Consider the following 25,859-nt stretch of genomic DNA (forward strand, 5'->3'; position numbering starts at 1 on the left):
TTGTTTCATAGGCAATTATTTTTTCCCACTCTGAGGGTTGCCTTTTAGTCTTGTTTATGGTTTCTTTTGCTGTGCAAAAGCTTTTAAGTTTCATGAGGTCCCATTCATTTATTCTTGATTTTATTTCCATGATTCTAGGAGGTGGGTCAAAAAGGATCTTGCTTTGATGGATGTCATATAGTGTTCTGCCTATGTTTTCCTCTAGGAGTTTTATAGTGTCTGGCCTTATATGCAGGTCTTTAATCCATTTGGAGTTTACTTTTGTGTATGGTGTTAGGAAGTGTTCTAATTTCATTCTTTTGCATGTTGCTGCCCAGTTCTCCCAGCACCACTTATGGAAGAGGCTGTCTTTTTTCCATTGTATATTCTTGCCTCCTTTGTCAAAGATAAGGTGCCCATATGTGTTTGGGCTTACTTCTGAGTTCTCTATTCTATTCCATTGATCTTCCTTTCTGTTTTTGTGCCAGTACCATACTGTCTTGATCACTATGGCCTTGTAGTATAGTTTGAAGTCAGGAAGCCTGATTCCACCAACTCCATTTTTCCTTCTCAAGATTGCTTTGGCTATTCGGGGTCTTTTGTGTTTCCATACAAATTGTAAGATTTCTTGCTCTAGTTCTGTGAAAAATGCCATTGGTAATTTGATCGGGATTGCATTGAATCTGTAAATTGCTTTGGGTAGTACAGACATTTTCACGATGTTGATTCTTCCAATCCAGGAACATGGTATGTCCCTCCATCTGTTTGTGTCGTCTTTGATTTCTTTCATCAATGTCTTAAAGTTTTCTGCATACAGATCTTTTGCCTCCTTAGGCAGGTTTATTCCTAGGTATTTGATTCTTTTGGTTGCAATGGTGAATGGGAGAGTTTCCTTAATTTCTCTTTCTGCTCTTCCGTTGTTAGTGTATAGGAATGCAAGAGATTTCTGTGCATTAATTTTGTATCCTGCTACTTTACTAAACTCATCAATGAGTGCTAGCAGTTTTCTGGTAGAGTCTTTAGGGTTTTCTAAATATAATATCATGTCATCTGCAAAGAGTGACAATTTTACTTCTTCTTTTCCAATTTGGATTCCTTTTATTTCTTTTTCTTCTCTGATTGCTGTGGCTAAAACTTCCAAAACTATGTTGAATAATAGTGGTGAGAGTGGACACCCTTGTCTTGTTCCTGTTTTTAGGGAGAATTCTTCCAGTTTTTCTCCATTGAGAACAATGTTGGCTTTTGGTTTTGCATATATGGCTTTTATTATGTTGAGGTAATTTCCTTCTATGCCCATTTTCTGGAGAGCTTTTATCATAAATGGATGTTGAACTTTGTCAAAAGCTTTTTCTGCATGTATTGAGATGATCATATGGTTTTTATCCTTCAATTTGTTGATATGATGTATCACGTTGATGGATTTGCATATATTGAAGAATCCTTGCATCCCAGGGATAAACCCCACTTGATCATGGTGTATGATTTTTTTAATGCGCTGTTGCAGTCTGTTAGCTAGTATTTTGTTGAGGATTTTTGCATCTATATTCATCAGTGATATTGGTCTATAGTTTTCTTTTTTTGTGACATCTTTGCCTGGTTTTGGTATCTGGGTGATGGTAGCCTCGTAGAATGAGTTTGGGAGTGCTCCGCCTTCTGCAATATTTTGGAAGAGTTTGAGAAGGATAGGTGTTAACTCTTCTCGAAACGTTTGATAGAATTCGCCTGTGAACCCATCTGGTCCTGGGCTTTTGTGTGTTGGGAGATTTTTAATCACTGCCTCAATTTCCGTACTTGTGATTGGTCTGTTCATGGTTTCTATTTCTTCCTGGTTCAGTCTTGGAAGATTGTATTTTTCTAAGAATGTATCCATTTCTTCCAGGTTATCCAATTGATTGGCATATAGTTGCTTGTAGTAGTCTCTCATGATCTTTTGTATTTCTGAGGTGTCCGTTGTGACTTCTCCTTTTTCATTTCTAATTCTGTTGATTTGCATCTTCTCCCTTTTTTTCTTGATGAGTCTGGCTAATGGTTTATCAATTTTGTTAATCTTCTCAAAGAACCAGCTTTTAGTTTTATTTATTTTTCTTATGGTTTCTTTCCTTTCTTTTTCATTTATTTCTGCTCTGATCTTTATGATTTCTTTTCTTCTGCTCACTTTAGGGTTTCTTTGTTCTTCTTTCTCTAGTTGTTTTAGGTGTAAGGTTAGGTTGTTTAATCGATCATTTTCTTGTTTCTTAAGGTAGGACTGTATTGCTATAAACTTCCCTCTTAGAACTGCTTTTGCTGCGTCCCATAGGTTTTGGGTTGTTGTGTTTTCGTTGTCATTTGTTTCTAGATATTTTTTGATTTCCTCTTTGATTTCTTTAGTGATTCCTTGGTTGTTTAGGAGTGAATTGTTTAGCCTCCATGTGTTTGTCTTTTTTGCAGTTTTTTTCCTGTAACTGATATCTAGTCTCATGGCGTTGTGGTCTGAGAAGATGCTTGATATGATTTCAATTTTCTTGAATTTGCTGAGGTTTGATTTGTGACCCAAGATGTGATCTATCCTGGAAAATGTTCCGTGTGCACTTGAGAAGAAAGTGTAGTCTGTCGTTTTTGGATGGAATGTCCTATAAATATCAATTAAGTCGAGAGGGTCTAATGTGTCATTTAAAGCTTGTGTGTCTTTATTTATTTTCTGTTTGGATGACCTGTCCATTGATGTAAGTGGGGTGTTCAAGTCTCCCACTATTATTGTGTTCCTGTCGATGTCCCCTTTTATAGCTGTTAGCATTTGCCTTATGTATTGAGGTGCTCCTATATTGGGGGCATAGATATTTACCATTGTGATATGTTCTTCTTGGATGGATCCCTTGATCATTATGGAGTGTCCTTCCTTGTCTCTTTTAATAGTCTTTACTTTCAAGTCTAATTTGTCTGATATGAGTATTGCTACTCCAGCTTTCTTTTGACTTCCATTTGCATGGAATATCTTTTTCCATCCCTTAACTTTCAGTCTATATGTATCCCTTGGTCTGAAGTGGGTTTCTTGTAGGCAGCATATAGAAGGGTCTTGTTTTTGTATCCATTCAGCCAGTCTGTGTCTTTTGGTTGGAGCATTTAATCCATTTACATTTAAGGTGATTATTGACATGTGTGTTCCAATGACCATTTTCTTAATTGTTTTGAGTTTGTATTTGTAGGTGTTTTCCTTTTCTTGTGTTTCCTACTTAGAGAAGTTCCTTTAGCACTTGTTGTAAGGCTGGTTTGGTGGTGCTGAATTCTCTTAACTTTTGCTTGTCTGGAAAGCTTTTGATTTCTCCCTCAAATCTGAATGAGATTCTTGCTGGGTAGAGTATTCTTGGCTGTAGGTTTCTCTCTTTCAGGACTTTCAGTATATCCTGCCATTCCCTTCTGGCCTGCAGAGTTTCTGTGGAAAGGTCAGCTGTTATCCTGATGGGTTTTCCCTTATATGTTGTTTGTTGCTTTTCTCTTGCTGCTTTTAATATTTTTTCTTTGTGTTTAGTTGTCGTTAGTTTGATTAATATGTGTCTCGGTGTATTTCTCCTTGGGTTTATTCTGTATGGGACTCTCTGTGCTTCTTGGACTTGGTGAATTATTTCCTTTCCCATGTTGGGGAAGTTTTCCACTAGAACCTCTTCAAATATTTTCTCAGACCCTTTCTTGTTTTCTTCTTCTTCTGGGATGCCTATAATTCGAATGTTGGTACGCTTAATGTTATCACTGAGGTCTCTGAGACTGTCTTCTAATCTTTTTATTATTTTTTCTTTTTCCTGCTCTGTGGCAGTTATTTCCCCCATTCTATCTTCCAACTCACTTATTCGTTCTTCTGCCTCAGTCATTCTGCTGGTTATAGCATCTAGAGTATTTTTAATTTCAGTTATTTTGTTATCCATTGCTGTTTGTTTTTCTGAGTTCTTATGAACTGTTTCTTGTACTTTCTCTATTTTGTTATCGAGATTTTGTATCATTTTTACTATCATTACTCTAAATTCCTTTTCAGGCATTTTTCCTATTTCCTCCTCATTTATTTGGTCTTGTGGGTTTTTTTCTTGCTCCTTTGCCTGCATGGTGTTTCTTTGTTTCCTCATGGTTGTCCAAACTTTGGGGTTGCTTGTCCTTGGGTTTTTTTGCGTTATTCTGTGACCAGCAGAGGTTCCTTTATTGTTCGTCTGTAAGCGTCGGTGTGTGGGGAGGGAGAGGGTACAACAGTGGCTCCTTCTCCTGGGAAGGAGTGAGCAGTGGCACACTGATGTCTCAGTCAGGCTTGGAGGTGCCTGTTGCAGAGGGCGCCGGTGGCTCAGGCGTAAACAGAAAGTCTTAGAGTTGGGCCTCTCTCGGGGGTTTTTTTCTTTTCTTTTTTTTTTTTTTTTTTTTCTCTTGGCAGCCTCCCTGCTGCTGGCGTTGCAAGGGGTTCTAATCTAGCCCCACCCGAGTGCCTGAGGGTACTTGTTATCCCTGAGCGCCTTAGGTGGCCCGCAGGGCGTCTCTCCACTGCCTGTTGCAGAGGCGAGGAAAGAGAGAGAGAGGCTATGCGCGTGGCTCCTCCCAGCCGCCAGTGAGCCTGCAGCCTCCAGCCGCCATCATGGCCGGGCAGCTCTCAGGAACGGGCACTCCTCTCCGCGGGCCTCCTCCCTCCTGTCCTCTCGGTCCGGCAACGTTTCCCACACTGAACCAGCTCTCCTGCTCCCACACTCCCGCTCCTGGACCCTCCGTTCAGCCGCGGATCGATGTCTTGGTCCGGGAACGCTGAGCTGCGCTGCGGACCCTCTGAATGTTTCTCACTCCCTCCCGTCTGCCACAGCTCCGCCGCTTCACCCTCTTTGAGCCCTCGTAGATGCCTCCCTACCGGCTATGTCGGGCTCCCCGCAGTCCCATCCAGTGTCCGAGGCCGTCTGCTGGTGTTCAGCTGGTTCTCTGTGAGAATTACTGCATCCTTCCGTGCATTCCCAATGCATCTGTGGGGAGGGATGCACTCCACGTCTCTCTACTTCGCCGCCATCTTTTCCTCTCTTGGTTATTATTTAGATGAAACATCTTTTTCTATCATCACTTTCAGACTATTTATCGGAAAGGAAGTATTAATGCTATAAATATGTTAATGATCCCAATTTAACCTATAAATTTAATATAATCTTAATCAAGAGTCCAATAGAATGTTTTTATGGAACTTGACAAGATAATTTTGAAATTCATATAGAAGAGTTAATGCTTAGGAATAGCAAAAGCTTGGAATTGTACCCTACCAGGTATCAGAGCATATTACAAAGATATACAAATTAATAAAACATGACATTGGTTCAGAAATTGACATCTTGATCAACAAAATAGAAGATAGATAAGTGGGCCCATTATGTGTGAAAATTTTGTGTGTGAGACAAATCAGCATTACAGGTTAATGGATAAAGGCTTCTAAGTAGTTACTTTTTAAAAATTCAAGAAATATAAAGTGCTTTACATACTTCTTTATTTCACAATATTTACATATTTCACTTCGTCACATTGTACACCTTAAACTTACACAATATTATATGTCAACTATATCTCAATGAAGCTAGGGAGAAAAATATACTGATAAAAACATATGTGACTAAAAATTATTTATATCTAAGCCTGCCTACCTCTTAGCATTATGAGAATTAAATGAAATGGTACATGTAAAAGAATAATATATATTAAAATACCCCTAACATAATAAACACTTAGTAAATTAAGCATTAATAATTATTTTACAATTTTATAATAATAAATTGAAATTGAGTGACAGCAACAATCAAATCTTATTCTTGTCTTTTAATCCTTAAAATGTTTGCTGAATTACATCAGAATCTAGTCTTTCATTCTCTTGCCTTCCTCGATTATCTTTTAGTTTCTCTTATATCTTGATTTATTTTAATAATTAGCTAAAAAAGCAATCTTCCATGTACAAATACAACACTATTAAATGTAAGATTAACCACTCTCATGAACTATTTTGAGTGTGAAAATAAGGGGGAATAGAAAGCTTCCAACTGTTTTTTGTATTTTTTTTTAAACACTGAAGTAATTTATACATAGCAAGGTCTGTTTCCCTTCAAGTTTCATGGATCAGTACATCTATCTACTTAAATCTAAACCCCTACTGGGATTATAAATTGCTACAGAGAGCAAAAAGTGGTAAATTTTTCTGCCATTAAACTGCGTAGAATTACCTAACAAATATATTTATATTTTCCAATAACATCTATTTGAAAATGACTTCTAAATCAGTACTCAGTTAAAAATTTCTTCCAAAGGAGTAAAAATGTAAGTGGGGAGGGATTAGGGCAGTGATTTGTCTAGACAAATGAAGCCACAGAATAAATCGAATGTATCTTTGTGGCCTAAGATATAAAATAAGCCATGAACAATCAATAGTGACATAAATCAAGAACAGACCACATGTTAAAATAGATTTGAAACTTCTGTATTTGGCAAGTAGTGGTGGGCAGCTGATTCAAAACTGTAGGTAATATAGCAATGGTTTGTCTAATTTATAGAGATTCTAAATTCCATTTATATAACCACCTAAAAATTTACAGTACTCTGGAGAAGTTAAAGAGCATGAACAGTATAAAATCCAAGGCAAAATGGTTTTTAATGCATACTGGAAAAAGCTTTGGTTTCTTAATGATTCATAATTATCACCTAAAATAACATAGTATGTCAAAGAATTTTATTCATCTTTCAAGTAACCATAGAGCAGTAATACATCCCTGAAGTTTAAAAAAAAAGGAAAAATTGCTCTTGGCTTTCTTCCTATAATAAGCTCATGGAGTCTTGGAGAGAGAAGCAACAATTTTAGCCTCAAACCTACCCAACTCAAACCCCTCACCCTGTGTGTAAAAATCAAGAATTAATTCTCACTCCATCCTCAAGTCTGAGAGAGTATCAAAAAAAAAACACATTCACAGAAATTCTGGTAATGGATATAAGCAGAGTGAAAATGGATGAATTTTTAGAAGTAGATGAACACTACTTTAATTTGTTTTCTTAAAATAGGAAAATATATCAGGAGTTATAAAAAATTAAATTTACTAATGATGTATAAAGAGCTCTCAGATGTTAACCATAATCCTTCTACAAAAATAGAAATCGTTAATCAACATCTCAATTGAGTTATTCATGGTGAGTCATCATTTATGTTGGCCTCTTGTGGTCTGGAATAGTCTCACTCATGATTATATTTTCTGGAGGCCCCCAAACCACCCTTTTAAACTGGAAGAGACACAATGAGGGGATAGAGGTAAAGAATGCGATAGGGATCTGTACCACCATAGAACTCCAGTCTATGAGTTATCCAGAACTTACTGAATAAATTAAGTAAAACTGGCCTCTAACAGAGAAACAGTTGAAAACAGATCATTAAAATCATGATTTTACATAAAATTTCATTTAAAAAGTGTGGTTACAGTGTGGCTGTATAGTATAAGGGACCAGAACTGTTCTTTTCCTAGGAATTTTCCATTGCAAGAAAAGGAAACCATCTCATTTCCCTCTTCTCACATTTACATGTACTCTACATGTACATAAAACATGTTACATGTACATTTATACTTATTACATGCACATGTTTCTTTGAAGATACATAAGGGGCATGCAGAGTATCAGTGGGAGAGAAATCTTACAGTGCCCAACCTTTGGCAATGAAAACCAGAGAGCTGGTTAGATCATGTTGCTAGGATGACAAAACAGTTTGGGGTAAGGACTTGCGTTCCTTTTTGGTGCAAGGACTAAATAAGAAAATCTAGGCCAATTTGTACGCATTGTCTATGTCTTATCTATGCCTTAAGTTACATCTTAAACACCACTGATTCCACAAAAACAGTTTGATGCCTACCTCAGACCATTAGGCCTCCTGCTGCAGTAATATAACTGAATAGTGCCTAATTATTTGTCAGACACTGTGTGGGACACATACACATGAGCAGTTTTCCTTTATCCCCCTTACACTGCCGTAGTCACATTGGCTTCTACCTCATTGTTCCTTAGATATTAACACGGCAGCCACCATCCCACCAACCAAAGGGCTTTCCATCAGCTGTTGCTTCTGTCTGGAAGGTGCTTTCACAAGATATGCAAGGGGTAACTCTCACCACCTTCTCAGTGAACATACCTGTCTCCCTCCCTGGCCCCAACCCTCCCAAACACCCAGGTCCTGCTTTGTTTACCCTTTTTCTATCTGCTAATTATTATCTGCTAATATACTATCAATTCCCTTATTTACTACATCTATTATTTATCACCTGTCTTCTGCCTTTAGGCTGTAGGCTCCATGAGACTAGGAATCTTTGTTTAGCTCACTCTTATATTTCAAAAGCCCACACAGTAGGTATGCAATAAATATTTGGCGAGTGAACAAATAAGTATATGTCTCTGACCCTCACAATGACTCATAAGATAGGTGTTACCTTTCATTTAAGATAAGAAACACACCTTATAAAGATCAATAAGTGATCCAAGGTGACACAACCAAGAAGTGCAGAATTACTACAGCATCCTGTTAGGGCACCTACATTATTACACCTATTACTTTGACCTCAAATGTAACATCAATTCTTTGCATACCTCATCATTTTCCCCAGAAGTACAGTGTCTGATGTTCATTAAGTGCTCAGTAAACATAGGAGAGAAAACAAGGAGAAAGAATAGGTCTAAACCACTATCAATTATCAGCAGTTCTGATTTTCAGAAAGTAAGCTGTGAATGAGAACAACAGTAGAGCAAATTAATAGTCCATTTTCCAGAACCACCATCCTTAAGAAAGTCAAGTAGAAGAAGAACCCATCCGTCATAATAAGAGCAGCCTGTACATTACCAGTTACCTTAATTCTTCTTTAGAATGATATCTTATATTCTTATCCCAGTCTGTGGGTTCTAGTCTAGAAACTGCCCTGAAATTAATAATATAACAGTTTTAAAGTTTGACAATCTAGAAATCAATGACATGTTTTTTGCCTAACCTTTCCTTAACTGTGTCATTTTTTCAGCTTGAGTATGAAGTATGATTCCACTGAAAAGAGTATTTATTAGAAATTATCATGAAACTAGTTTCTTTGATATTTTCTTTATGTTTCCTCCTCTTACTTTTAAAGGAATACCCAGTCACTACATTAATACACTACTTCTAAACATAGTAGTGTTTATTTGTAGAAGTATACACATGCCTTTCATAATTTAGCAATTATATGCAATATTACCATATGAGATGCAACAAAGAGTGAACACTGATAAAATACTCATGAGAATATTCACATTTCAAATGTGCATATCTTGCCATTTGAGCAGTGAGAAAAGACAGGAAGTGAATTCTCAAGCACAAATTATCAGAAAAATTCCCACTAGATTTTGGATTCTATATTCCTTGAGAACAGGTTCTTTGTCTTATTCACCTTTGCATGTTTAGAGCTAAGCCAGTGCATCACACAGAACATTCAATAATAAATGTTTATGGAATCAAATCAATATACCAGCAGGTCTCAACCTGAGATCTCTCTGCTCCAATTAAGCAGTATATGAGGAATAACAATCTTTTTATCTAATTGGCTCTATGACTTTGTAACTGGCCAAAACTCTCATGAGGTTCCCACCAATTATTTGGGTAGAACTAATTATGCGTTTGTATTTTTTCTGCATTGAATTAATACCATCAACTCATTATATAAATTTGCATATTCTTCCAACTCTCTCCCTATTTCTTGAAAGTGGGGACTATATGTTCTGGTATGCACTGCACTGAATAGAATACTTAAGGCTTATAAAGCTCCAGAACTACTGTCATCCATAGAAGAAATCTAATGAAAAAAACACCAAAGCAAGAAATGGAATCCTTAGGGGGTGTAGGCTTTTACTTTTTCCCAGCAGACATTTTAAAGGTTATAAATCTCATGAAAACTCACACATGAGATTTAAACAAGTGAAGGCAGTAAAAGTAAAGGTGTAGTTATTTCCTGAGCCCCTAAACTCCCAAGAGTCACGTACTATTCTGTCTGTATCCCAATGTTGGACATACAGCAGGTCCTCAACCAGTGTTGAAGCAAAAGTATATGTAAATGGTGAAAAATGTTATTCCAAAAGTTATTTACAAAGGTTAGCTGTTTATGGAAGTACCAACAGTTTGGTAACAATCAGTACCTCATAGTAGTACTAAATCCTTTCTTACAGAACACTTATTTGCTGTCAGGTGCTATGAAAGCATTTTGTGTACATTATTTCGTTTAATCTTAAACTGCAATTTCATTGAGAGAAAGGCCTTATAATGCCCACTTGACAAATGAGGAAACTGTGGTTTAGAAATGAGCAACTTGCCTAAAGTCACTCATGTGGCAACTGGCAAAGCCAGGAGTTGAATCCAGGTGTGGCTGACGTTTATGTTCTTTACCACAACCATACCTGGAATAATCAAGGGACGGGGGGAGCACTCCCGTAAGGAAGACACAGCTAAAAAGAGTTCAATACATTTCTTGAGCATCCAGATTCCTTAATGTTATTTTTTACAACATGTCGAAAAATTGGCTTCTTCCTAAGGTCACTGCTTCATTTTATTAGAAAGAACAGCCCTGATGTGAGAAGTAATTAACTTCAGGGGAAAACCCTGGTTCAGTGAAGTCTTTTTATTAGAACACTAAAACAATTAAGTTTCTTGTACCACTGGGGTGCCTTTTCTGTTTTCCTGAAGAGAAAAAGTCTTTCCCCACTGCCATATAAACTCTGGATCCTGTTCAGAAAACCTCTTGGCCAGAAAACACAACTAATGGGATTTGAGAACACAGAGAAGCTCAGGAACTGAAAGGTCTGATTAGAGAGGAGAGAAGCACGACTCAACAGAAGGTCACACCAATGTTCTTTCAGTGTGGCATAGGGGTGAATAAATGCTGAACCTCAGAAAACAGTTCCCCGTCCTTTAGGGCTCTCAGTCCCAACAAATGACAGACAATTCAACCGGAACGGAGGAGGTCCAGATGAAGGTAAAAACAACAGAGCCCGCGTGGCACAGTGAGGCAATTTTCTACCCACTTAATCACTGAGAATAATCCTGAAAGATCTAGAAGCAATTCATATGGGAGGTAATGTGGCTTATTTTCTAGAAATTTGAGAAATTAGAGTTTGAGGATTAATACCAATAAAATAGGAATACAGACTAGCATCAAAACTGGAGCCTACCCTACAACTTGAAATATGTTTAACGGCTATGAAAGAGGTTACATGCTGTTTTGCCATATTCAGCATAAGATCTGCTTTACTTCTGTTACATAGCTTTACGTGGTCATATAGCATCTTTTGTTCTGCATTGAATGTGCTAATATTTTTGATGAGGCTGAGCTCTGTTCATCTCATTGCAAGACCAGAAGTCATTCACTTACTACTGCCTATTCAAACTTATCCTTAGAGGGGGACAGGAGGGCAAAAAAAAAAGTTTACTTTCTGCACTGTCTCAAATACAGAGCTTGCTGAAAATATCAGTGCATTCACACAAGTGCCGATAGTTAATGATGTGATATCAGCTGAAATCTATATACCTCTTTAACAGTAAGTTCTGACCTGAAGACTGAAAATGTTCTGTGAAGGAGAAATTTATCTGCATCAAAATCCAGTATAATACCAGGGATAAAATCCTTTCTAATTGTACATGTAAAATCCTGCTTAATACTTGCTCTGACTATTTACTGGAAATGAGATGAGGGAAGTATTTGTTCAATACGCCTGCCTGAAAATGGACCAAGCATTCTGATGTGGTGCTCTCTCATTGACCCATTTTCACAAATTCATTTAACTACTTGGATGTCATCCTCTTAACTCTTAAAATCCAAAGCATACCCCCACATTATTTTTAATCTTAACATTCCTATGGCTCTTTTCTTTTAGTGTCTAATTGCTTTTCCACTGAAATTCCTTTCAAAAGACTCAACTGGAATCCGATTACTACAAGAAGCATCATATTAACAGTCAAGGATTCATTTCCTAATCTTTCCATCAAAGGAGGGGAATACTTTTTAGCATAAGGCAGGCCATTTAACCTTTCTGTTTCTCTGCTTTCCCATCTATGTCAGAGAGCATAGTGAAGGGCCATGGCTGAGAGTATGGCTTTGGTATCAGACTAGTCTACATTCTAATCCTTACTAGGCATGTGATTTGAGGTAAGTTATTTATCCTCTTTGTCTAATTTCCCTCATCTGAAAAATGTTAAAAGTAATATTAAATTACGAACTGAATTAAATGAGAAAGCGTTTCTGAAAGCTTAGTAAATTTAAAAGTGATTGACAAATAAATGAGTTACTTTGCCTGGTTCTGTGTACTATTAAGAGGAAGCCATTTCTACAATGTTGGAGTAAAGAAGGTTTTATTAAGAATGCCTCATGACTTCCTTGGTGGTCCAGTGGGTAAGACTTCGCCTTCCAATGCAGGGGAGGCAGCCTAGTCAGGGAGCTAGGATCCCACATCCCTCATGGCCAAAAAACATAAAACAGAAGCAATATTGTAACAAGTTCAATAAAGACTTTAAAAATGTTCCACATCAAAAAAAAAAAAAACAAAGAATGCCTCAAAATCCATAAGGATCTATTAAATTTGATCACACAAAATTTAAAAATGTTTATGGCAAATAATAAATGGACAAATCATAAATAAACTACTAAACAAGGCAGAACCTCTAACTGGAAAAAAAATATTTGCAACACAGGATAAATAAAAGACTAATATCCTTAATATGTAAAAGAAACAATACAAATCAATAAAAAAGAAACCACACACTAACAAAAACAATGGATAGATGACATTAATAATTTGCAAAATATATATATACATATATATAAGTGGTCAATAAGCATAATAAATACAATCAACCCCGCTAATCACTGAAGTATCAGAGATTAAAAACAAAATTTTTTTCAACTATCAAACAGGCAAAGATTTTTTAAAATTCACAAAATCATCATTAGAAAGAAACAAAAGAAATAGGCACACTCAAAATATATTGGTAGAGTGTTAAGCTGTTACAATCTTTCAGGTTTGGCACTATACAACCAAATAAAAATATGAATGTCCTTTGTGGCAACAATCCCACTTCCAGGAATTTGTTCCCAAAAAGGCAACTGTCCATATACCAAAAGATTTGTAGAAATCATGTATATAATATTGTTGATTTGTTTATAATGTAAATATTGGAAGTAATTTAAATGCTCATCAATATGGCAATGCTTAAACACGTTATGTTACAGCCATACAAAGCAGTATGACACAACCATTCTAAAACATGGTATATACTTATAGTCACTGCCACAGAAAAGACATCCCTAATACATTATAAGCATAGGAATAGGTTAGAAAACTATACGTATAGTATTGTCTTACTTATAAAAAAGCTATAGGTACATGTACATGGAGAAATTTCAGAAAGTGTATTTGCCCAAACACCTGCAGGTAGTGGGACTTCAAAAGATTATGATTCTCATTTGTATTTTCTGTATTGTTTCAATTGTCTTCCAAAGTATGTATTATTTTTATAATCAGAAAAAAATGAAGCTATTTTCATCTTATTAGCAAACAAATATTATAGCTCCTTCCTTAGAGATGATATTTTAATAGCAATGTAACTGCTCTAGGTTTTTTTTTCTGTATGTTTTATAAGGTTAGTGAAGCATTCTGGGATCCACAGGAATGAAAAGAAAAACATAAAAAGAAATTATAGTATTGTTGAGATGATTAAGCTGAGAGCATCTCACATCCTAGACTAGAGTAAAACTGCCTAAGCAAGTCCCATGACTTAGGAGCTGCGCAGCTTTCAACAAGTTACTCAGTCTGTCTGTGCTCAATTTCTCTCCCCTGTAAAATATGGGCAATAATATCACTTAACCAAGAAGATTGTTATGGGGATAAAATGAGTCATATCATGTAAAGCACTTAGGGTCATACCTGGCATCCTACAAAAAAATGTCAGCTGTTCACTGTAAAGTGAGACACTGTTAAAAACCATCCTTCCCTGTCATGGAAGTACATTAAATATTTACTGTTGTTAGCATCTACCTGCTCATCATGCGTCACCTAAGGACACTGTGAGAGGATGAATCATTTTCTCTGTCCCAGAATGCCAAGGATCAAACAGTCTATTGAACATGATTAAATTTAAATATAGTATCTCCAAACCAAGGGTAGAAAGAGAGGTCAATGAAGGCTTAGGAAGGCAGACCAGACAGCCAAGGTCCCAGGGTGTCTGAGGGTGTCCAGTCTTGGCAAGGTAACATCAGTTGCTTTGACAAATTGATAAATTCCTATATGAAACTATTACTAGTACCTTGCATTTACACAGTGCATGACAGTTTTCAGGGAGCTTGCCCATGTCCATAGTGGGTTGGCAGCGTTTCTGATCACTGTGCCAGCTCAGTGGGGAAATGGAGACCGATGCTCGGCAAGCACTTTAGGACTCCGACTCCCACTGGGGCAAATGGTACAGGGGACCTGGAGGTCTAAGAAGAATGGTGGAGAAAAATGTGGAAGAGAGGCAGATGATAGGAAGAGGAGCCAGGATACTCGTGTGCGTGAGTAACAGCAATAAAGGAGGACCCCGCAGAGAATATTTTACACCATCTCTGGAACTCCTCCAGTGAACTCTGGAAAACTTACTTTTGAGTGCAATAAAGAAAATGGGAACTGAGCCTTTCAAGTTAAAGCAGAGATGGAGGAGTAGGGGTCAATTTGTTCATTCATTTATTCCAATGTACAGAGCATGCTAAGTGCCAGATTACAATGAGGTGCAAAACCCTCACGGGTCACGCAGTATGGTGCCCTGCCTGCTCGCCTTCCCCACCCCTCTCCCAGTTCCAGGGTGACCCCTCAGATATCTTCAACCCCCCAATGCAACTTAAAAACCAGACTCAGTGTTGTTCTGTGTTTTCAAAGAATTCCTCACAATAAATTTACTTAGGTTGTGTTCCCAAGAAATTAAAATTACAATTTTGAAAATGATTCATTAAATATGAAACCAATAAATTATTCAAAGCTATTAGTTTCTTAAAAATAATTTCGCTTCCCTTCCCCCTGCCTAACAATTTATAATAATCTCATTAGAAACTCAGTTTTAAATGTATACAAGAAGAAAGAAAAATACTGTCTGAAATTTTAAAAAACGGAGATACATTACCAAAATTCCCTAAATCAGAGGTAATGCATTCGTTTATAAATTTATGAACATTCTCATTACACAAAAGAAATCATGCAAATTTACAAAAGAGCTTTTTGTTTCAATAAAGCAATTAAGTGCATTAATTGTTCGGTGTTATCACTTAAAGGCAGCACAATTAATTTGTCATTCTATCAATGCCTGTATGCTATTGTGTGGCTCTCTATCTTTAGCAATCTCAAAGTGCTTTCCCAAACATTTATTTTATTTTTATCCTTTGTTGTAGAGCTGCAAAACACATTTTGTAGCAAACTAGAGAGGCTGACGTTAGTTCAAAAACAAAAAATGGTCAATTGTGGCTCAGCGTGTTCTGTAATTAAACATGTTTGCAAGGACATAGGGCTCCGTTTTCACTCTCTTGCTACCAAAAATCTACTTATTAATCCAAAGCAAATCAAAAATAGAATCTTAAAAACCTATCACTTCTCTGAATAAATGGAAGATAAATTAAGCTTGTTCTTTAAAACACAGGAAAGAATGCTTTGTATTTTAATGACTTTGTGGATAGAATCTCGAAACCTTAACTGATATGTAGTGTCTGATAGGCCATTAGTAAAGAGAAGAAGATGCTTTGGCTCATACCTAGAAATTGAATGTGGTGGAGAAAGGTTTAGAGACAGTTCCAGCCTGGTCTGACCAAGTTTTGCACCATCAACATCCCGGGAAATCTCCACACAGCCACATGATTTTTCATGACCACAAATGACTCTCTAGAGCCACACAGCTCTGGACACAGGAAGAGCAGACAACCACGCTTGGGGAAAGCATCACACCAGAGAACCACATGGAAATAGCTCTGCACCCATCTCACTGGCTGTTCTGAGGCCTCCAGTGAATCATGACCGACCTCTCATCTCTTCGTGTCCACCAGGCTGGTTATGACCTGATTTCAAGATGAACAAGAGCAGGTTCTTTCACCTGTCGGCCTCCTGGGCCCAGATATGATGAATAAAATACATCTTGACTTGCCTCATTTTGACAGGGACAGACACACAGGGGGTGGATTTTGAGTATTCTGAGGATTTCAACAATAATTTTTTGTACTTAGCTTAAAACAAAACATGCTTATTATGCATTCTTTCATTTGACATCATAACAACTCTATGACATACATAAGACTGTATGATTATATCTACAATCAAGGTTCTTTTTCTGGTTTATTCCAAGAGACAATGATGCGGAGGACATACATTGTGGGTTCCACCTTATGTGAGTGCACTCAGGTATCTAAATTTTACTTCTTCCATATTCAACTTCATAAGGTGGTTTTTCCTTGATATTCCTGGGGCTTGGAGAGCAGGAAAAGGATTTTACTTCATTTTGTATCCTTAGGCCCAGATATCTATATTTATACCTATACCTATCTCTATTAGATAGACAGATAGATAGATAGATAGATAGATAGATAGATAGATAGATAGATAGGCAGGCAGACAGACATACAGACAGATAAAAAGACAGCCAGGCAAAGATATATTAAGGTAGGGACACACATAAATTGGAATTACATAGCAAATATACATAAATATAAAATTTGCCAAATAAGTGTTTAATTAATAGATGAAGACCCAGAAATTCTTTCATTTCAGTTAGGCAAAGTATAACTAGAAGGAAAAAAACACATTCTCAACACAATAAGGATGGGCTGACCTGGGTCTCTGGACCACATTTTTTTGGTTAACTGGAATTTAGACCTAGCACCAAGAATAAGAGAGAGAATACCACATAAATTACTCTGAGTTTAACTAAAAAACATATGCTTCCTTATCCCACTTCAAAACTAATTAAGGCACATATTCATTTTAAATTGAAAATAAACCACAAAAGGTTTAAAACAAACTAATGTACGACGTTAAACCATATGGGCTTTCTTTTGTGTAACTACAGTTTGCATATTTAACTCTTCATCTAAATGTTTTCTCTTCCTCTTTGAAAATTCTCCACAAGTACACTGTTTTATTTTTTCCATTGAGTCCCATCATGAATATCCTTCAACATTAGATTTGTCAGCCTAAAATATGTATTTATACATAATAAGATACATAATGTTACATAGCATACACATATGTAGATAATATGGATATTACATATTCATTCTGCATCTCACAGGTAGAAAATAGAGACATTAAAGAATTAACCAACCCCTCCACTTCCCCTGGTACATACACCTGGTGTCTTTAAACCATTAACTTCCCAGTAAGTAGCCATTCTCTTTTGTGCCTATATTATAGGGATGCTCACAGTCTGGGTCACATAGCCACAATGTAGCCTATAATCAGCCCTTGTAGACATAATTCTGGAATCTGAAGTTAGCTTTCCAATTATGGATTTCCAGAGACTACAAATAATAATTTAATGTTTAGTGCTTTCTGACAAAATATTAAAGAAGAAAGAAACGCCCATATTAAGAAAAATAAAATCTGAAAGAATCAGAGAACAGACCTCACAGGTACTGGCTTTTTTGTTCTTGTTAATGTATAAACCAGAGGAATAGATATAGGAATAGATACGCTCTTCTTCTTGCCACTACAGATTTGCACAGGCTTTAAAAATTACAAAGGCTACATATTGATTAATACCAGATGATGTTTCATAAATCCTGGAATACCACAAAGTAAACATTTCAAATGTTCAGGCAGGAAACACTGCAAGTGGTTAGTACAGAAGGAAAATAAGGAGGCGAGAGGAAGGAAAAGGATGCAAGGAAAGCAAGAAAGACAGGCTTGCATCAGCAACCCAACCTGTAATTCTAGGAAGTTACAGGAGTTCAAAGCAAAGGAGCCTGATAAGCTAGGAGTGCATCTTCATAGCTGCTCTGATAACTTTATGAAACTTTTAGATGCTCTTCAGTACAGAGTACTATGTTGGATGCAGTTAAAGCTGCCACCAGTATTTCAAAGCCTAAATGGGGAGTTATTGCTATGCAGACAGTAAACTAGGTTGTTAACTAGATTTTTAGGAGATCTAAAGTCCCTGAAGAACTAATGTCTGAAAAAAATGCTGAGAATAAATAGTAGAAAGAAAGCAGAGGCCCACTATCTTAATCTGTCTGGGTTACCACAACAATATACCATAGACTGGGTGGCTTAAACAACAAAAATTTATTTTTTCATAGTTCTGGAACTGGTAGCAAGGCTCCAGGATAAGGTTCTGGTGAGAGTTTTCTTTCTGCTTCCAACAGGCCACTTCCTTGCTGTGTCCTCACATGGCAGAGAGAGAGCCCTATTGCCTCTTCTTCTTCTTATAAGGATACAAGTTCTATCAGATCAGGGCTTCATGCTATGACTTCATTTAACTTCAATTAACCTTAATCATCTCCTTAAAGGCTTTATCTCCAATATAGTCACATGCAGGTTAGGGCTTCAACATATGTATTTTGGGGAGAAACAATTCAGTCCATAGTGCCTGCTTCTTGGGTTGGAGGTCAATGCTGATGGATGACACAAAGGATACACAAGTCCTTGACCACTGCTTGGCCTGTCCTCTACTTCAAGCAAAATGATATTCAGACTAGGGTACAGATTATAACAAGCACTGCTAGGAGAAGACGTAAACCCAGAAGGAGACAAACTGACTAAGGAAGTAAAAACATCAATATCTCCAAAAGTGTTCATGTGTTCTGGCCCCGTCAGATTTCATCCCAAGACACTGTGGAGAACATGCCAAAGAGAAAACTGTGCTCTTGCCATCTATGTCTGAAGACGAGAGAGATTCCATCAAGATCACCAGTGACCTCCAGACTGGAAAATTCAGTGATCAATTCCCAGGTCTCATCCTGCTTGACTTGTAAGTGGCACTTGCCACAAATGCACAGTCATCTCTCCTTGCCCTCGGGACACTTTACTTCTAGATTTCTTCCTACCTCTAAAGCATTCTTTCCCACCTCTTTGCTAGTTTCACCTTGTCTTACTGACCACTGAACACTGGAATTCCTTAGGGCTTAGTTCTTAGACCTCTTCTCCATCTACATTCAATCCTGTGGAGTTCAACCAGTCTCACCCAGACTTTAAATATCAGCTCTCTACCAACAATTCTCAAATGTATATGTTTTCAGCCAGAATCTCACCCCTGAAATCCAGACTTCTCACCCAAATGCCTATTAGACAATTTATATGTCTAACAAACAGCCCAAACTCACACATCTTATCAAAATTTAACTCCTAATTCTGCATCTCCCTCAAAAACATACACATACACAAAATGGAATATGAGCCATAAAGAAGAATGAAATTCTGCTATTTGCAGCAACAAGGGTGGACCTAGAAAATATTATGCTTAGTGAAATGTCAGACAGAGAAAGACAAATGCTGTGTGATATCACTTACATGTGGAATCTAAAAAAAAAAAAAACAAACGAATAGATATGCAAAACATAAACAGACTCACAGTAATAGAAAACAAACTAGTGGTTACCAAAGGGGAGAGAGAAGGTGGGAAGAACAAAGCAGGAGTTTGGGATTAAGAGTGGTTTATGTGCACCTTATCTCAGCTGGTCTGCCCGAGACTCCCTGAGCACCAACCCTCCTCCCCGACACAGCCCGATTTCTGCTCCAACAAGATGAAAGAAACTGTCATGAACCAGGAGAAACTTGCCAAACTGTAGGCTCAAGTGCGCATTGGTAGGGAAGGAAATGCTCCCAGAAAGAAGAAGGTGGTTCACAGAACAGCCACAGCAGACAACAAAAAACTTCAGTTCTCTTTAAAGAAGTTAGGTGTAAATAACATCTCTGGTATTGAAGAGGTGAATATGTTCACAAACCGAGGAACAGTGATCCACTTTAACAACCCTAAAGTTCAGGCATCTCTGGAAGCAAACACTTTCACCATTACAGGCCATACTGAGACAAAGCAGCTGACAGAAATGCTACCCAGCATCTTAAACCAGCTTGGCGCACAGTCTGACCAGTTTAAGGAGACTGGCTGAAGCTCTGCCCAAACAATCTGTGGATGGAAAAGCACCACTTGCTACTGGAGTGGATGATGATGATGAAGTTCCAGATCTTGTGGAGAATTTTGATGACGCTTCCAAGAATGAACCAAACTGAATTGAGTCAACTTCTGAAGAAGATAAATCTTGAAGAAGTTACTGGGAGCTGCCATGGTATATTATGACTGCTTTTTAAAATTTTGTTTATGGGACTTTTTTGGTGGCGCAGTGGTAAGAATCTGCCTGCCAATGCAGGGCACATGGGTTCGAGCCCTGGTGCAGGAAGATTCCACATGCTGCAGAGCAACTAAGCCCATGCACCACAACTACCGAGCCTGCATGCTACAACTACTGAAGCCCAAGGGCCTAGAGCCCATGCTCTGCAACAAGATAAGCCACTGCAATGAGAAGCCTGCGCACCGCAACAAAGAGTAGCCTCCGCTCTCCACAGCTAGAGAAAGCCCATGTGCAGCAATGAAGACCCAACACAGCCAATAAATAAATAAATAAATAAAAAATAAATAAATAAAATAAAAATTTTTTATGGATCTGATAAATTCTAGTTCACTAATATTTTTAAGCCCAAACCCCCGGAAACTGCAGCTCTTTTCAGTTTTTGTTTATATACAATTCATTCTTTGCAGCTAATTAAGCTAAAGAAGCCTGGGAATAAAGTTTGAAACAAAGATTAATAGAGTTCTTTGCTTAGTTAAAAAAAACAAACAAACAGTAGTTTATACAAACTACTATGTATAAAATAGATAAGCAACAAGGATGTATTGTATAGCACAGGAGAATCTAGCCATTATCTTTCTCTTGTAATAACTTTTAATGGAATATAATCTGCAAATATACTGAATCACTATGCTGCACACCTAAAATTAATATAATATTGTAAATCAACTCTACTTTAAAAAAGCACCACATCTGATTTTCAGTAAATCCTGTTGGTTCTATTTTCAAAATACAACTAGGACCTACCCACTGCCCTCTATCTCCACTGCTACTATCTTTTCTTTTTTAATATAAATTTATTTATTTCATTTTTGGCTGTGTTGGGTCTTCATTGCTGTGCACGGGCTTTCTCTAGTTGTGGAGAGTGGGGGCTACTCTTTGTCATAGTGTGTGGGCTTCTCATTGCAGTGGCTTCTCTTGTTGTGGAGCACAGGCTGTAGGAACCTGGGCTTCAGTAGCTGTGGCACGTGAGCTCAGTAGTTGTGGCTCAAGGGCTCTAGAGTGCAGGCTCAGTAGTTGTGGCACACAGGCTTAGTTGCTCCATGGCATGTGGGATTCTCCCAGTCCAGGGCTTAAAGCCATGTCCCCTGTGTTGGCAGGTGAATTCTTAACCACGGCACCATGAGGGAAGCCCTCCACTGCTACTATCTTGATCCAAGCCACCATCATCTCTCACTAAAATTACTGCAAGAGCTTCCCTGAATTGTCTCTTCCCTCTCTCATCAATTAAGCTTAACTTTCAACGCAGCAGACAGAGTGATCCTGTTAAAATGTCAATTCATGTCATTGCTCAGGACACACTTGAGGTTCCATCCACAGAATAACATAGTCACCAGGGCTCTGACTGATCAGGTCCCATTACCTTTCTGACCTCATCCCACACCATTTTCTCCCTTCTTTATTCCAGACATTCTGGCTACTTGATTTATAATGAGGAAACAGCCTTTAATCATAATACCTTTAAAGCTTTTTACCTCTAACCATGATGATTTTCATTAGTCAGCCTTCTTTTGATTAAAATTTATGTATGCAAAGTTCTATCTGACAACAGAAAACTCCGCATATCACAATGACAAAATATTTCACTTTTACTCCTGCTAAGCTGGTAGGCCTGTACTCTATAAACCTATTTAGGACTTCCAACTCAAGCCAAAGATTTTAAAGGTAGTGCTTATATAACAATGTTCGCAAGATAGAACTTCACAGGAATCCCAGTGATTTTTCACTGAAAAGCAGCTTTCATCAAAGGCACATATGTTCCCATCCGACACTGACTCCCTCAGTGAAGTATTCCAGCTGACAGTATATCAGAGCAAACACAAACTAAGAAACACCTATAACAAGTTTATCAACAAAATCCAAACATCACTGCTAAATTCACTGGACTATAGAATGTTGTTTATTAAAGGCTGATAGAAAAGGAATTTAGCCCTGATTGCCTTCAATTCAGCCCATAGTACTGAGAATGGCTTTTCCTTTCACTTTTTTATTGCCGACCACTTCTAGTGTAACAGAATCCTGACCTTAAAAAATTGAATATATTTTGGTCTGGCTTCATCCATGATATTAGTAAATTTTATGCCTCCCTTTAACTCTAAAGTATAAACCTACATAAAAAGGTTAGACCTCCCCCACCCAACTCAATCTAGCTAATGACAAAGTATTTGATCATTTTTACAATATTATTCTATATATTTAAGGGATTGGAGAAAGATGTTCTGCTGGAGATGGGCATGAGGACTGATGTAGTATAAGAGAAAGCTTGGCTCTAATGAATACAGAGGGAAAAAATGCCAAAGAGAATGATTGAGCAGAGATTGTCATAACAGCACAGGACTTCCAAAGATCCAGGACCATACAGCATAACTGAGAAGCCAAGCAGACAATGGAGTAGACTTACAGGTTAAGTAGACAGCTGTTATAGCAATGGACCTCTGATGGGTTTAGTAAGGATGGAATATTCCTTACTAACCAAGTAGCTTGAGACAAATGGTAAATAGCACTGGAAATGTTTAGATCAAGAGCTGTGCTAATCTGGATAATAAACAATGGAAAGAGACGTAAGAACCAGCACAACTGACAGAACCATGCAAAAAGACAGAAAGGCTCAGTCGCTATGGTCAATATGCAGGACTGCCTACATGCATGTGCCTCTGCTTTTTCTCAAAACGCCACAAAATAACTGTAAATGGATTTTTTAAACCATGATGCTACAAGGACAAAGAAAATAGGAGAACACACAACAACAAAAACTTCTGAAAGCTGGAAATCACAGGACAAGTAGTAATTGATTTAGCAGACCCAAGAAAGTTCAGTCTTAAACCAGCAGAGGGAAAGCCAAGAGCCAACCCAATCTGCAGTACAGAACCTCCAAATATCCCAGGAATTGCTACCACCAGATACTTCTGAAGTGAGGGGGCTAAAGGGAGCTGAAAAGGGAGGATTTGTTGAAAGTCCGTTCAAGAAGTAGATGGATATCCATCTCCCAGATGCCTTCCCTAATTCCACAGAGCTGGGCAATTTCCCATTTCACACCTCAGCTGAAGACTAGAGAGAGTCTCTAGACTGAGAGAACAGCAAAAGTAGGGGTAGCATACTGAAATCAGGGAGATTATTTGAAAGTGTACAAATGAATATCAAACCCCTAGCTCTACATCCCCATTCAGCTTCCAGAAAGCTAGAAGCAAGGAATATCTAAACTAGAAATAGGAAAATTTCCTCTCTGGGGAAAACAGCAGCCCAACAGAAATGAAGTAAAAAATAGTGATGTTGAGTATTCCCCACAAAATGACCCAATCAGATCTCCCTACATTAAGGCCATAGTTCCAAATTCAGCCATAAAAAGAAAGCCAGGATTCCTAGACATCTGCATAAAGCCTCCAACATGACGAACAGAGACCAAAACCAACAAACCAAAAATCAACTTAAAGGAAACAAAGACCATAAGGATATAAAAACCATATATAAACACACATCCTCAGAGAGAAAAGAGAAGATTTTGAACTTATGAAACAAAAACAGAATGTTGTAAGAAGGAACAAAGATAAAGAAGCTCAGGAGCTCTTGGAAATTAACATAGGCTAGGAGAAATAAAAATTCAATAGAAGGATTAGAAAATGAGCTTGAGGAAAACTTCCAGACCACAGAGTGAAAAAAAAGACAAAATTATAGAAAATTATAGAAAGAGGATAAGAAAATTAGGAAATCAATCCAGGAGACCCAACTTTCAAATAATAGGAGTTTCAATAAAGAAAAGAAAAAGGAGGAACTGTCAAGAAAATAACTCAAGAAAATTTCCTAAGAGTGAAGAATAGGTATTTCCAAATGTTGAAACATGCCCATTGAGAATCTTGAAGAGTGGATGAAAACATAACCAAAGAAAAAGACATCACCATAGTACTTCATAATACTGGGTACCAAAAGAAGATTTTAAAGGTCTGCAGAAAGTAAGAAGAGAGAAAAATATATTATTTACAAGCATCAAGATTTGAATTGATCTGACACTGAAAGCAAAAGCAATAAAAGCAAAAATAAGCAAGTGGGACTAAATCAAAATAAAATTCTTCTGCACAGCAAAGAAAACCATCAACAAAATGAAAAGGCAACATATTAAATGGGAGGAAATATTTGCAACTCATATCTTTTAAGTGGCTAATAGTTAAAATATATAAAGAACTCATACAACTGAATTGCAAAAAAATTAAATTTAAATATGGGCAGAGAATATAAATATACATTTTTCCAAAGAAGACATACAAATGGCCAACAGGTACATGAAAAGATGCTCAACATCACTAATCATCAGGAAAATGCAAATTAAAAACAATCAGATATCATCTCACACCAGTTAGAATGGCGATTACCAAGTCAAGAAATAACAAGTGTTGGTGACGATGTGGAGAAAAGGGAACCACTGTGCACTGTTGATGGGAATGAAATTGGTGCAGCCACTATGGAAAACAGTACAAATATTTCTCAAAAAATTAAAAATAGAAGTACCAGATGATCCAGCCATTCCACTTCTGGGTATTTATCTGAAGAAAATAAAAACACTAACTGGAAAAGATATATGCGCTCCCATGTTCATTGAAGCTTTACTTACAGTAGCCAAGATATAGAAACAAACCTTAGTGTCTATCAATGGACAAATGGAGAAAGAAAATGTGGTGTATATGTGTGTGTGTATGTATGCAATGGAATATTATTCAACCATGAAAAAATAAAATCCTGCCATTTGCAACAACATGGCTAGACCTTACGTGCATTATGCTAAGTGAAATAAGCCAGACAAACAAATACAAATACCGTATCATCTCACTTTTATGTGGAATCTAAAAAAAATAAAAATAAAAACAAAAATAGGAATGAGAAAAAACAAGCTTATAGATGGAAATAACAGATTGGCTGGTGGTGGTTATCAGAGACAGAGGACAGGAGGTGGGAGAACTGGGTGAAGGGAGTAAAAAGGTACAAACTTCTGGTTATAAAATATGTGAGTCATGGGGATGTAACGTACAGCGTAATGACTATACTTAATAACATCATATTGCATATTTGAAAGTTGCTAACAGTAGATATTAAAAGTTCCCATCTTAAGAAATAAAATTTTTTGTTAACTATGTAAGATGACGAATGTTAACTAGACTAATTGCAATGATCATTTCACAATGTATACAAATATCAACCCATTATGTTGTACACTTGAAGCTAATGAAAATGTTATAGGCCATTATACCTCAAATTTAAAAATAAAAATAAAAAGACTTGAAAGGCTTCTGAATAATTCCATTCAAAACTCAGAGGAGGAATGCCCTGAAATTCTGACATAAAATCATTTCTAACCTTTAAATCTCTACCTAGGTGAACTATCAATTAAGTGTAAGGATAAATGAAAGCCATTTTAAGACATGTACAATCCCCCCAAATATATCTTTTATCTATCCTTTCTCTGGAAGCTACTCTTGTAAGAGTTGTTTCTTGAAAACAGATATAGGAAACAAGGAGTCCATAAAAGAGAAAGGGAAA

The 25,859-nt window shown here is 37.2% G+C and overlaps 1 protein-coding gene and 1 pseudogene across 1 annotated transcript in view; one reads left to right on the top strand and one right to left on the bottom strand.

The window, feature by feature from the left end:
- KCNH5 (potassium voltage-gated channel subfamily H member 5) overlaps positions 1 to 25,859 on the bottom strand; it is a 326,379-nt gene that overhangs the window by 184,795 nt on the left and 115,725 nt on the right. The window lies entirely within an intron of this gene.
- LOC130851497 (transcription factor BTF3-like) lies at positions 19,731 to 20,296 on the top strand (annotated as a pseudogene).

Source organism: Hippopotamus amphibius, chromosome 4 (genome assembly GCF_030028045.1).
Source record: "Hippopotamus amphibius kiboko isolate mHipAmp2 chromosome 4, mHipAmp2.hap2, whole genome shotgun sequence".
NCBI classification, from domain to species: Eukaryota; Metazoa; Chordata; class Mammalia; order Artiodactyla; family Hippopotamidae; genus Hippopotamus; species Hippopotamus amphibius.